Below are 14,043 nucleotides of genomic sequence, written 5' to 3' on the forward strand. Positions count from 1 at the left end.
GTCCCAGAACCCATGAAGTCAGAAACCGAAACATAAGAAAGCAGAAGACTTAGAATAACTTCACTTAGATCTCCAAGAGTCATTAGGAGGCAAAACGACCCTGTTTTAGTGAATATGTAATCAAACAAGGTGGACAGAGAGCGGCTTTCTCCAAAATCCAGCATAGAACATAATACAATCCCGGTTGAAGAGGAAAACCCCAATCCCAACAGTACCCACACCATTCTTACCTGCAAGAGCCTTTAAAGCAAGGCTGCAGACATCAGTACAGAGGGCTAGGGCTGCTGGAGAAACGAGTAAACACTTTCAGTGTTCATGGGACACACAAATCATCCCCCGGCACTTCCAGAAAGGACCAGGGAGAGATGCTTGGTAAGGGAATCTTGACATCGGGTAACGGACTGCCACATGGTAAGCGTAAAGCCACAGAAATATTTATCAATGACTGTTGAAATGGAGGATGTAGTGGACACTGTAACCTTTCTCCTCTCCCCCCAAATCTGGGGTCCTCAGGGACTTGGGAGTGTGAACGTTTCCTTCTCCTAGCAGTACTGCTAGCAGTACTTCTCCTGCAGTACACACAGCAACACAACCTCTTTCAAAGAGGCTCAGTAAAGAAGAAAGATGTAAAGGAAGATGCTGTGGTCTTTGCTAGGTAGAGATTTAAATATAAACAAGCTTAAGCTTACTCTTCAAGTCTTGCCTGTGATGAGCCTGATGGATTGCAAGATTAGCTGTAGGTATAGGACTGTTCAGTACTGCATAGGGCAAACACCAACCAGCCACCTCCCCATCTTCACATCACAGCCAGATCCTATCCAAAATGGCTCTAGAGTACAACCTCAAAGCCCTCACTGGCTGGACGCATTCTCAAGCTCTTAGTTAGTGACCATTTCTGAACACTGGAGGCAGAAGAAAGCATCAATGCATTGTAAGCCATTTCTGAAATAATCACTAATGCTTTCTGAAGCCACTAGGCAGCAGGGTGTGTTGCTGTACTGCACTAGATAACACTCCTTCAACCTATGGCTTGTGCCCAGCTCTTGGGAGACATTCTACTAAAGGAACAGCACAAACACCTTTTTCGAAAAGGTCAAGTGCAGGACAGATGGGAAGTAGAGGGACAACTGAGAAAGAAAACTAGATGAGGAATCAAAAGTCTCGAGTTCTGGTTCTAACTCTATCAAGACCCACCAGCTGTGTGCACTGAATGAAATCATTTCCTCTTTTGCAGAGTGGAATTAATGACAAATGCATTTCTGACGTCATACTGTTATTAAGAAACTCAAATTACAGAAGCTGAGTGACAGCCTTGTAATATGTGAAGCTATAGATCAAGGAATGGGTTGTAATCAACATCATCATCATCATCCTTACTGCCAATAAAAATTCAAATGCATCAGCCAAAGCCCAGCCAGCTAAACAGAAACCACTCCAAGTATTTGCAACATGGAGAATGGAAGACAACCAGGAAGTAGTGAGGGAGCCCAAGCACAAATCAGAATGGGAAGTCATTTCTACCCCAGCCGGCAGGACAAAGGAAAAAAGCAAGTCACAGTCCCTCCCGTAAGAAGCTGAGACACATGTTGGAGGAATGACCGAAGACGAGACCCAGATTCTGTGCTGGAGACATCACCACAGGCAGAGCAGGAGAACTCCCCTACTCCCACCTTTTCCAAGACCCTTTCATTCCTGCCAATGCCTCCCCTGGGCTGCACCCAGCAGGGAGACAGCTGACACAAGAGTGGATCTGGAGCCAGGAAGAGGTGGACTAAAGTAGCCCTCTTTGCAGCGGGAAGTGCAATAGCACAGTAGAGATGAAAGTAGCATGATAGAGACCCAATGTTCCAAAGAGCCCAAGGTCAAAGAAGCACGGAATTCACAGATTCCAAGCTCTTGTCGTCTACATGAGGCCCCCAAAGAGGAAATTAAGGAGACCTATTCCCAAGACCATGACTCCCGGTGCCTCAGACAGCCCAGAACCCAGTGTCAGGATTCCAAGATTTCACAAGTAACTTTGCCACAATTAGTACAGGCTCTTTAACTTGGCTATGGGGCGGGGGGGGGGATGTTCCACTGGTTGATTTCTAGGACAGTTATTTGGGTCTCAGACTTATTTTTTCAATAGAAACAAGGCCATCCATGATGAGTGTGCTCCTAGACTAGCTATAGGATGCTTGCTAAAAGAAAAACACCTTAGTACTCTGAATTAATAATGAATCAAGGGGCTGACCAACATCTTCCTCTCAGGACAGAGAAAGAATCATCCCTCTCACTTCCCCATCCCCACACCAGCAAGCATGCTCTGACATGCCAGGTCTCTCTTCCTCACCACATCCTTTCCTCACACTTGCAGAGTTGGCCACCAGCAGGTGCACCTGGAAGGCAGGAAGCAGTGCTACTTACCCCTTTGCAACTCTGTTACTTACTAGACTAGTCTCTGGTGCAGCCCAACCCTGAGCTTGCCACCCAGGACCATCACCACCCCACTCCACCTCACCCCCCACCCTGAGAGAGCATGAAATCTTCAATGTGCCATGAGGAGAAGTCAGGGTCATCATGCAATAATGGCGCATTTGGGAAATAAAATTTCCCAAAATTTTCTCATTTTCTACTGTAAGTGAAAGAAAGTAGAGTTTGTACAGACCCTGAAATATTACTTTTGGTAGGTGAGGACTTAGGACAAGGTGAGACAGGAATGGACATGCTGAGAACCTGCCGCCACATGACACCTGTCCTCCTTGGGAGAGGGGTGTGTGTGTGTGCGTGTGTGTGTGCGCCACAGATTTTCCTCTGGCTGTGTCAGAAATTCCCACACATCTCCCCAATTTTGATTCTTGAGTTTTAAATATTTTAAACATGCTACTTTTCTTTGATCAGTTCTAACTTCAGCAGTCAACCAGCCCCACAAAAGAAAAACTAACCAGGGTTTCAAATAAGAAAAAAAGAGAATAAAAAGCAATAAGGTTCCCGGGAACTTGAAAGAAATGCAACTTGGTGGTTACTGCAGAAATGGAAACCAAAGTGAATTTCCTGCTGTATAACTCAGAGTTCAGATACTTGCTTGCCCCAATGCTGAAGCCACCTCTCCGGCTCAGGCAACAGGAAACCAAGGTTCGCATTGCCTTGACAACATTCATGCTCCAGTGCCCTCAGCGTCACCCTGCAGAGGCAGGAGTGATTGTCCCTGTGCCTTCCCTCACCCTGGCCCATGTGCCCATCTCATTCGGTTGGTGACATCAGGGCACTTGGCATGTAGGAAGTCCCATTCCCACCAGCAACAGTGTTTCCAGAGCTCCCCGCAGCTGTGCAGTGCTTCCGTGAGAGTCAATCTTTTCTCCTACTCTGCCTCATGGCAGACACCTTCAAAGCCGCAAGGTCCTAACTGGGTTACAATAACTCCTGCTCCCCAGGCACTGAGCATCTTGTCTCAACACGTTGTAGAACCCCAACTTAACCTCCAAAGGACTCAACAAGCAATGGATTGAAAGGATGAACATCACTCTCAAATAGAAAACAAGTATTTACTTGAATCAGGAGAAAATTCTATTCACATTTGGACACCTGTTAGGTTAACCTTAGGCTTGAGTCTAAGAAAGACCTGAGTCTAGCAAAGATCAGACTTTGACTTGCAGCTCTGCAGCTCACCCAACGCTGGGCATGTCCTAACCTCAGCCGCACCTGTGAGGAGGAACTGAGACAAAGACCAGCATGGGAGAATGCTCCATGCATCCTACTTGTGATGACCAAGTGCATTGTCATGGTCAGTCGGTGCTACAATAAAGGTGAAAACCACATTTTAGGGGCCAGTGTTGTGATGTGGCATCAAGAGTTGAGCTGGCACATGGAATGTCCATATTCCATATACGAGTGTTAGGTTAGCACCCTGGCTACTCCAACTTCTGATCCAGTTTCTTGCTAAATTGTCCAGGAGAAAGTAGGTGATGGCCCATGTATTAAGTACCTGCCAGTCATGTGGGGAACCCAGATGGCTTCTTGGGGCCTAGCTTGGGCCTGATCCAGCCCGCAGTGTTGTAGACATTTTGGGAGTGGACCAAAAATTGAACAGAGGACTTTTTCTCTCTTCCCCCACATCCCTCTCTCAGTGTGTGTGTGTGTGTGTGTGTGTGTGTGTGTGTGTCTATGACTCCACCTTTCACAGAAATAAATCTTATTTTTTAAGAGCAAATTTTAACTATTTATATGTCACTAAGAATAAATAATTAAAAAAAAAAAAAAAAAAAAAAACAAAATGCAGTTCTTTGTGGCCAAATGGGCCAAACTGGAAACCATAATGCTAAGGGAAATGAGCCAATCCCAAAAGGTTAAATACCACATGTTTGCCTTAATTTAAGATGATATGATGTTATGTATAACATGTTATGTTTTGAATGTTATATGTTGTGTATAAACTAAAATTGAAGTATAGGTGAGGTGGTCACAGAAGGTGGCTGGGAACCCGCATTTACTTTTAACATATTGGTTACTCATTACTATGTCAATTAATTCCATAATGATGTAAATTTTTGCTGATGGTATGTTGGAGCTTTCAATTGACTGGGATGATACTCTGCTGGCTCTGTCATCAGACCAGAGAGGGTATACCTAAGAAACCGTTGAACTTGACGGGACAATAAGATGCTGGACTCTATGTTTGGTATACGCTTGCAATGGGGAAATCTCAACTGAACTTGAGCTGTGGTTATGCAATAAGGTGGAGGAATCCACCATGGTGGGAGGGTTTGGGGAGGGGTGGGGAGAACCCAAGTATCTATGTAACTGTGTCACATAATACAATGTAATTACTGAAGTTAAATAATAAATAATTAAAAAAAAAAAAAAAAAAGAATATGCTCTCAAGACCTATTAGGTACTCAGTAAAAGCTTACTGAATGAGTGGATGAATGAATGAATCAATGAGAAATAAGAGAAGCAGGGGGAGAGGAGGAGTGAAGCATGGGAGGGAAACAGGTGCTTGGCTGAAAGTCGGAAGGTAAGCAGGGCAGACACTCATCACTTGTCAGGTGAGGGACCAAACTCAAATTACCCAAGGGATTATTTCTGCAGTGTTCCCTTACATCCTGCAGGTGGTGCTGCTGAGTTGAGAAGAAACTTGTTTTTCCACAACCTCTTTCTCAGCTGCCAAGTCTGTATTTATAGCTGATCCGAATTAGGGAATTCACTTGCTTGTTTCTGAAAATGCCTGAGGCAGTAAACGTATCCCTCCATTTCCTTTCTTGTCTACGTGGCCTCTCCCAGAACCATTGAAGCACCATTGTGGGGAGGCAGCTGGTCTTAGATTCCAAGTCCTGCTCGCATTTCCAGCTGGTGACCTTGGACAAAGGCACTTGCCTTCTTGGGCCCTTTTTTGTAGTATGAACACAGAAGGTAGTAATTCTGGTTCCCTGGGAGGGCCGGGAAGACTAAGTGATCCCATCCACTGCAGGGCATTGTGCCTGGCACCTGCTGGGCATTCCAGAAGGGATAGCTGCCTTTCCTTGCCTGCTTTTTATTCACTGGGCATGTGAACAGCATTAGGGGAGAAATTAGCAGAGTGATGGGGAAGCGTTCCAAGGAGAGCTCACTGAGGTAGGGTAACACTGGATGGGAGAAAAGCAGGAGCTGAGCTGCAAGCACAGGGCCATCGCACAGCTCTCCCCGCCTGCCCATTATGGCTGCACCCACTGAGCCTCTGAGTCCACCTTGCCATTTTCTCTCTGACAACAGTCATTTGCTCATGCTGTATGCCATCCATAAACCCTGGTGTCACACATTTTAAGTGGATGAGTGGATAGGTGACTGCACAATGCTGGCATTCCTTCAATCTCTCGCTGGTTCTCTTGAGCGCATCCATAATGTCCACCTGCCCCTTGTCTGTCTTTGCATATCAGCCCCACCACGTGGTATGTGCTCAACAAATGCTTGCTTTGTGGAAGATCAGTTTCAACTATATGCATTACGCACCTGCTGTGCATCAGGTACTCGACTAAAAGTCAGAGATGCAAAAATCCATGAGGGCGCATCCAATGTGCGCAAGGCTCACATTCTGAAAAAACAAGAGGGGCAGGAGCATACAGACAGCAGGTGTCTCCCCACCTGAGACTCAGCGTTCTAGGCATCCTCCTTCATCATCCCCACCAAGTCCCAATGAGGTGGGTGGTAGGATTAGTGCCATTTTTACAGGTGGGAAAATAGAGGCTTAGATGGAGAGGCTGGTACAGGGTGGCAGCGCCAAACTGAAAACCATGTGTCTGGAGAGAATCTTTGCCTGTGTGGACACATTAGTGACAGACATATGTGCTCAATGTGAGCAAGTAAGGGACAGAGGTGGCAGCTGAGGAAGACTTCCGAGGGCTAGTGTGAAGGAAGACACAAACAGGCACCATACAGGACCAGGGTGGCAGGATGAGGGAAGGAGCATCCAGCAAGAAGGCTGGGTTCTACATCCTGCAGGAAGGTGGTAGTGAGATGCCAGAGCCCTGGGCTGCTCTCTGCCTGGGAAGTGCCATGCTGGGTCCTGATCAGGACTCATCCAACATTCACCAAACACCGACCATTTGCCAGACAATTTATAATAAGCATCCACGGTGCAACGAGACACAGTGAAACAGACTGGCTTTTTGGGGGGTTCAAATCTCACCTCCATTCCTCACTAGCTGTGTGAGGAATGAGGCATTTGACCCCCTCTGTGCCTCAGTTTCCTCCCCTGTAAAACAAGAACATTGAATGTTAACTGTCTCCTAAGACTATTTATTAAGTGGGTTAATTCCCCTGAAGGGTTTAGGGCACAGCCTCATAGACAGGAAGCGCTCAACAAATGCCAGGGACCACATGTCTGTGCCACCATGGTGTGTGTCCTCAGTGCACCCTGACAAGGGGACAGGCACTTGTTGAGAGGTGAGTGAGATCAGAGGCCCTGAACTCTGGTGGGTCAAGGTCTTCTAAGAGCACGGCTGAGGAAGAAGTGAAGACAAGAATCTAACATGGGAGCTGTATTAACAATCTCCATTATCACCTAGGAAAGAAGATCTAGTGTCCGTGGTGCAATTCATGGCTGCTAGACCATGGTGTGAAGCTCAGTGCGAGGTTGATCCACACCACAAAGCCTGAGAGGCAGCTCTTATCTCCACACACCGAAGAAACACAAGGTCCCTGCATGCAGGGTGAGGCTGGAGTACCAACAGGTGCATGAGAGCACAAAGAACTGAGGTTTACAAGTGTGTGAGCTGGGAGGCCCCTCAGAGGAGATGAAGAAGTCTGGGCTGAGAAGGAGAAAGGCTTCAAGACAGAGAAAAGAGCACATGGTGCCAAAGCATGTGTGATGAGGCAGGTGTAGGGCTTTCTTGAAGTGGCCCCTTGGGATGCCAACCCAAGAAGAACTATTCCTGCTGCAAGTGCCCACTATGGTACTTCCAGTCCAGCTTCATGTTAATGTCCACCTGGGTGACAGCAGGTAATGATCCAAGTACTTGGATCACAGCCATACATGTGGGAGATTTCAATTGACTTCCCAGTCCCCGGCTTCAGCCTGACCCAGGCCTGGCTGTTGCAGGCGTTTGAAGAAGAAATTGGCAAATGGAAGTGCTGTGTGTGTGTGTGTGTGTGTGTGTGTGTCCCTACCTTTCAAATACACTGACAATAAATAAATGAACAAATGTCAAAGTTCTGCAGGAACAACACAGTCATTTGCAGAGAGAGAAAGGTTGCCCCAGCCATAGCAGTGGAGGAGAACAGGACCTATATCTGGAAAGAGGGCTTGAATGCAGAACTATGGTGGCCATCCTTGTTCCCAGGGAAGATGGAATCAGGACAGAGTTCTTTCTAATCAGGGGTTCTGAGCAAAATGAAACAACCCCTGTCTTTTCCGTCTGTGCCACCGGCCCACAGGAATCTGGGCCACAGGAGCATTCACAGGCTTCTTATTAACAAACCCACCGAGGAGCCTGTTGTGCTTCCTTCCCACAGCGTGTAAATAATTTCCCGTGATACAGCATGTTTACGTGAGACAGCAACCAGCCAACCACATCTACAGCCACAGTGCCTCCTCTCACCCCACTGGACAGTGAGTTCCTGAGTTCTAGCGAGTGACTGTCCTCACGAAATAGACCTGGGAGCTAGCTCCCAGGCACACTGCAGCAGCACAGCCTGTCCCAGTAGGAGCTGGAGAATTCACAGTCCAAAAGGCCTGCAAGGCCCTTGGCCCCGGCTCTCACAGAAAGCAGGTCCACTTCCACCAAACAATCTTTCAGATTCTCAGCATATTTCCTATAATCCACACCAGAGAGGTCTGACATGGCCTAGGGGATCAGGACACACCCGGGCACAGATGCAAGGAACTGAGTTAGGACAGGTGAGCAGAGCCCTAGGGCAGTTACCATACCTCAGGTTCCTGCCCACATAGGGGTCTTGAAGGAGCCCTCAAGGCATCTCTGCCTCAGTAACAGGAACTGATCAACACAAATGCAACCAGAAATCACCTCTAATTCCGTGGTGACATTCTGTGTAGAGTCCCAGGTGGTGAGATGTTTCAAATTCAGGTGTCTTGGAGCTAAGAGAAAGTGAGGGACAAAAGAAATCTCTTGCTCAAACCTGGGCAGAACAGGAGAAGGCTGAGTTGGATAAGGATTGTTACCCATTACTGGGATTAGTAACACAGCTTTAGACGCCTTCCCGGATATTGGCACTTCATTCAATACTGAGTTATCTTGTTCAACGTGCAAACTTGTAACACCGAGCATCTGAAACACTTGGTACTTCATGGAAAGATACAGAATCTCTGTGTGCATATGCACTTATAAACATGCATGCATATGCACACACAGACACATATGTGGCAGTTGTGGTCAATAGAGTTACGTTGAGTATGGGATGGGAGAACACAAAGCCATTGTTCCTAGGCAGCAGATGAGAAGCCTACAAGCCCTGGGTTTCCTCGACCATCAAAATACAACTTGGCATCAGGTGTGCTTTTGTTCAAAGAATCTTATTTCCTACGTGTCTTTAAATCACCAGCACCAATCTCACAGGGACCAATACTCTAGCTCATACTTGGACACAGCTGATCTCATCCTCATGTTTTCCCCATCAGGCTCACCATGATCTGCACTTCGAACAGTGGCCAGCTCCTCTCTTCTGCCCATGGGGGTCATCCCTAACAGTGGCCTCTTTCCCAAAGCACACAGATGCTCAAAGCATGGCGCCAAACGAGGCTGTTGATACAGTACAAGTTAGGGCAGAGTGCCACCTTCTTGACCTCAGCCGGGAGCGTGGGTGGTAGGTGAGTCAGATTCTGTCGCTGCTCTGTTGTCCCTGCATGAGGGAGAAAGTATCAAGAGTATTGATTTAGGAATGACAGGCAAATATTGGCAAATAGGCAGATTTACAAATACAGGACCTGTGAATGATAAAGATAAACTCTGAGTGTGTGTGTCTGTATGTGTGTGTGCATATATAATATGAGGCGGCTACGGAAAGTTCATGGAAAATGGAATTAAGAGGTAAGGCTTTTTAGTGCAAAAATTTTGAAATCCAGGCACAGGTTTTCCATCAGGCACAGGTTTTCCATCCAGGCACTGTGTGTGTGTGTGTGTGTGTGTGTGTGTGTGTGTGTGTACAGATATCTCAAGCATTTAAATCCTGGCCCATCAGGAGCTACCTCCTTCAACTGCCCAGGATCTTCTAGGGAGATGTGACAACACAGAACTGTGCTATAACTGTGTCGTATCTCTGAGCAAGGACGATACCACAGTGCACAGCAGACACTTCACTTTAAAGGTCAAGTTCACAATAGCCCCCATTACCATCTGTCTAGACAGCATCCTCTATCGTGTCTTCATTGAAGGCTGATGGAGCTCAAAGACATCCCCTGGTTCCCTCCTCCTGGAAGCCCACACAAGCAGCTACCCACTTTACCCTCATACAACCCACCCTTCCTCCCACCCACAGACGTTGTGTGATGATGTCACGTGAAATCTGCCACTGCTTCCACATCTGCACTGCTGGACCCTAGAGGCAAAAAACCATATCTGCTTCATTTTGTCAGGCCAAGCCCCTGGCACAGTGCCCTTGAATATTTCGCCTCGGTGAATGGCAGGACAAGAGGAGACGCTAGAGATCACCCAGCCCTAGGCTACTCAAAGTGAGGTCCACAGGCACACAGCACTGCCAGCTTCACCTGGGAGCTTTTAGGCACTGACCATCCATGACATACCCAGAGATTGTACTGTAACAAGCGTTCCATAGTTATCGTCATATCTAACCTACTCCCACTCTGGCCCCCATAATTTTTTTAAAGATGTATGTATTTTTCTTGAAAAGCAAAGTTACAGAGAAAGGGAGGGGGAGAGACAGTGATCTTTCATGCCAAATGGCTGCCATAGCCAGAGCTGAGCCACTCTGAAGCCGGAAGCCAGGAGCTTCCTCCAGGTCTCTCATGTTGGTACAGCGGCCAAGGATATGAGCCATCCTCAAGCTGTTATCCCAGACTATAAGCTGAATTGGAAGTAGAGCAGCTGGAACATGAACCAACACTATATGGGATGCTGGAGTCACAGGTAGAGGATTAGCATGCTATACCACTGTGCCAAAGTGGGAACTTGAAGGGATCTGTTCCCCAAGGTCATACAAAGGAGTAAAGGAAGGGGCGGAGCTAGAGTCCATCTTCTGTCCTGAGAGTCCTACAAGAAGTCTGACAAGAGTGCTCACTAACAGCATTCCTCCAGGTGTCTGTCCAAGCCATGCTGCCTCTTATTCACAAAGCCCCCCTTCCTTCCTCCTTCTTCTGCCCCTCTCTTCCCCTCTCCCCTCCTATTTCTGCCCTTCCCTCCCTTCCACTCCCCTCCCCTTCCTTTCCCTTCTCCATTCTTTTCCTTCCAATTCTTTCTTCATACCTCTATGTATCTTTCCTCATCTCTCTCTCTCTCTCTTTCTCTCACTCTCTCTCTCTCTCTCTCTTGCTCTCGCTCTTGCTCTCGCTCTTGCTCTCATTTTGGGGGCACAGATGCAGCTCTCTACAAACCTATATATATATATTTCAATTTCCTTTGCTGTCAAATAGGCAGAATCTCACCTCCAGGGAGTGGCTCTTTCCAATTCAGAGAACACTTACTGCCACCAGCAGCATGCATTTTGTATGAATAGAACAAAGAGGGATTGGGGGGGCAAGCATGGTTTTCCAACCCTTGCTCTGTCAGATGGTCACCCCTGCTTGAGCCCCTGCCCCGCCCTGCCCCCCCCACTCCCTCCCTGCCCCTCCCTGCCCCCAACATCCCCTCCTCCAGCTGTGACAACAGGATTTGTTTTTCTCTGCAGTGGGCTCTGGGTTAGACACACAGGCAACTAGGTGAACCTTCTGGAGGCCGTTAGAGTTTCTCAGAATGAGTCACTTTTTCAAAAATAACAAAACCTCTCGACATCACTTGATTTCAGCATTCTGGCTGGGCTCTTGTAACCTCTTTTGCAATTGCATTCCAAGCACGCCTGACTTCTTTCTCAGGCCCCATGGCAAGTCCCCCTGCCAGCACAAGGACTTTGCTGACAGGGAAACCAAGCTGACCATCTGCAGATCCTGGGCCAGAATGCGGTTGGGTTACAGAGGCTGGGAAGGAAGCGTCTGGAAGCTACAAGGGCAGTGGGTGAGAGGGGCCAGAGCTCTCAGCAGCTGGCCTGGCTTCGACCTGCAGTAACTCCCTCCCGGACTTTGACAAGCCACCCTGCCTTGCAGCCTTCTCTACCCTCAGCTGGATTGGCTAATCTCCCAGAGAGTGATAACTGGCATTTGCTCAACATGTCACAGTTTTTCAAAGCACGTTCCACTCCCATCCCCTCACGGAATGATGAGAGCGCTGGAGGCTGCCGGAGGCTTGGAGAAGTTGCATGTCTCGCACAGGTCCTGACAGCCAGGGGTGATGGCAGCCTCTGCTCCTTGAGCCAGCCCCTTCATCACCAACACTGTCCCCATCACTGCAGCTAGTTAAGCTGTTATTCTAGATCAGAAAACAGTAAGCCTTGGAGCTAAACCTCAAAGCCTGTGTCTTTTCCAACACACCATATGTACACACTGTTCTCAGAGCACATCGCACGTTACGCCACCAGGATGGAGCAGCACATATTCAGTCCACACTTCACCTATGCATGTCTGTGGGCTCCTCAAAGCCATGGTTTCAGCTCTGTGGCCTCAGCACACAATCTCCTACCAAACAGGCATGGTGTTGGTGATGGTCTCAAACCCTGGCCTGTGCATGCACTGCCCCTGGCACTCCCAGGCCCCTGGAGCCTGTCTCACACTCCCTGGCCTTGGTAAAGATCCTTACCTTGCTGGTCACAGCTGCCAATTGCACAAGCACACTGCTAGAAGGGAGATGCTCCAGGGCTCTCACAGCTGACAATGCTGGAAATACGTGGACTTTCCCAAGAACACACACTCTAACACATATGTGGACTGAATAAAGGTTGGAGAAGAACTCATTAAGAGTTTGCATCATTGGCCCAATAATGCTTCCTGCATTTTTCTCTCTTGTAGGAAAGGAGAAGCAGGACTTCATAAGTCCTGGGTGAATTCAATTGAATGTGAGCAAAAGTCACACTTGAATTCAATAGGAGTCTGGTGGCCCCGTAAGAATCCACATCAGGTGTTGCTTTTCCTGTACCCTCCCTACTTCCTCTCATCCCTGTCTCCAGGCTGAGTAAGAAGACCCTCTGCCAGGCTTCCTGGTACTCCTTCCTTCATGTGAAACCCCTGGCATTTTCCACTTCTTTCTCTCCAGACTCCACCAGGGACTCAACAGCTTCCACAGTTCAGCCCAGGGCTGCCACTCAAGAAATGTCTGATGATTCATAAAGGCTACACTCTCCCAGAATTCCTTGCTCTCTCAGGTGCTCCCATCCATCCCCCACAGCAGCGCCCAGAGAAGGAGGAAGCGGTTTCTGCCTCGTGCCCACTGTAATGGCAGAAGAGTGGATACTCAGGATGCTCACTGATTCTGCCAATACCTCCCTGCCAGGAGGGGCAGTGCCTACCTGGCATTGGGAAATCACAATCAGGTGTGGGGATACCGCTCCTCCCAGCCAGGCCTTCGGAGGTGGAACTTCTTTGCTACACTTTCAGCAGAGGAATTCTTTTGTTCCGGTTGACCCAGTGAAATCTTATTCAAAATCCCAAGATAAAAAGGTGAGATAACTACTCTTAAGAAGGTCTTGATAAGGGCTAAAAGCATCAAGTCAGCCCCCTCATCTGGCCTCACGATTAAGGAGTTTCCCGAGGCCCGGCCCTAGAGAGCTTAACAGCTGAGAGCCCTTGAGCCAAAGAACATTCTAGAAGCTACAGCTGCATGTAACCCTTCACTCTTTCAACTGTGACATCCCTCTCCCTTCGTCTTTCAAATAATTTTCTCCGCCACCATGTGGGCGGAGCACCGCAGCACGCCAGGCACTTTGGGCCTGGGTGTCAGAGGTCCCCTTTGGTACTCAGTTCTGTTGTTCCTGGCACTTTCCCCTGCCTTGGATGCTTCATCTGCTTGGACTGACTCAGGCTCAGGTGCCAGCCCAGCACACATGAAGCTCAACATTCACAGGTGCCCCCGGCACCTTGGCAGCATCTGCAATCTCAGAGCTTCCCAGAATGTGGCTCCCAAACCACTGGACAGCATATCGCCTTTGTTAGGGCACACATAACTTTTTCTTTCCATACATATACATATCTATACTTACATAATACTTAGGGTGACATTGCATCTCACACATGACTCGAGTTGACATTTATGACCACAATTCTTTTTCTTTTTTCTAAGGGTTTATTTATTTTTATTGGAAAGTCAGATTTACAGAATGAAGGAGAGACAGAGAGAAAGATCTTGCATCTGCTGATTCACTCCACAAGTGGCCACAACAACCAGAACTGAGCTGATCCAAAACCAGGAGCCAGGAGCTTCTTCCTGGTCTCCCACATGGGTGCAGGGTCCCAAGGCTTTGGACCGTCATTGACTGCTTTCCCAAGCCAACAGCAGGAAGCTGGATGGGAAGCAAGGCAGCCGGGATATGAACTGA

The sequence above is a fragment of the Ochotona princeps genome, chromosome 9, assembly GCF_030435755.1.
Source record: "Ochotona princeps isolate mOchPri1 chromosome 9, mOchPri1.hap1, whole genome shotgun sequence".
NCBI classification, from domain to species: Eukaryota; Metazoa; Chordata; class Mammalia; order Lagomorpha; family Ochotonidae; genus Ochotona; species Ochotona princeps.